The sequence below is a fragment of the Aphanomyces invadans genome (genome assembly GCF_000520115.1).
Source record: "Aphanomyces invadans strain NJM9701 unplaced genomic scaffold supercont1.33, whole genome shotgun sequence".
In the NCBI taxonomy this organism is placed as follows: domain Eukaryota; phylum Oomycota; class Saprolegniomycetes; order Saprolegniales; family Verrucalvaceae; genus Aphanomyces; species Aphanomyces invadans.
Genome location: NW_008580178.1, coordinates 207,642 through 208,341, shown reverse-complemented (window position 1 = coordinate 208,341; position 700 = coordinate 207,642).

The window sequence follows — 700 nt, the reverse complement described above, 5'->3', positions numbered from 1 at the left end:
CTTGCCATCGAGTTTGTTAAGGTTATTTCCTCGAGAGACTTGTATAAAATTATGCAATTTTCAAAAGGACCCTCGATGGTCTCGTGGACTGTTAGAAGTTTCATATATTGATAGGTGATGAAGGAGATCGAACAAGCAACAGTACCTGCCTCGTTTCGTAATACACTACTGCGATTAGATCATAAAAACAGCATGATCTCTTGGTGAACACAACGAAGAGCGGGAAATCTCAAGTGATGACGCCATTCATTACCCCGTTCAAATTCTAGCATGCATATATTCATATAAAACAAAGATATATTCGTATAATACAAAGAAATTCAACGACCAATATTCATGATGTGACAATCAAACTACGCAACCTCAACGATGTCAAACGCGAGGCCATCCTTCGCGAGGAACTGCTGCACAGCAATGCCACCTACATGACCAGGCTGACAAAGGGTCTTGGCCAGGACTTGGCGAGCAAGTGCAGCTGCCATGTTTTGACCCTCACCATGCTAAATCGAATGGCAATATCAGAACCACCGATAGCTCTCATGTGATTGGCCCTGAGTGACAGATTTGGCGTCCTTTGATTATCCAAGTGTATTGTTTCACTTGTATATACTGATTTCCCCCCGACTTTTAAACGGGCCAAAGTGAATAAAACTTGAGAATCGATAATATCGAATGTCGAGGTGAAATTGAAATTTCAAAA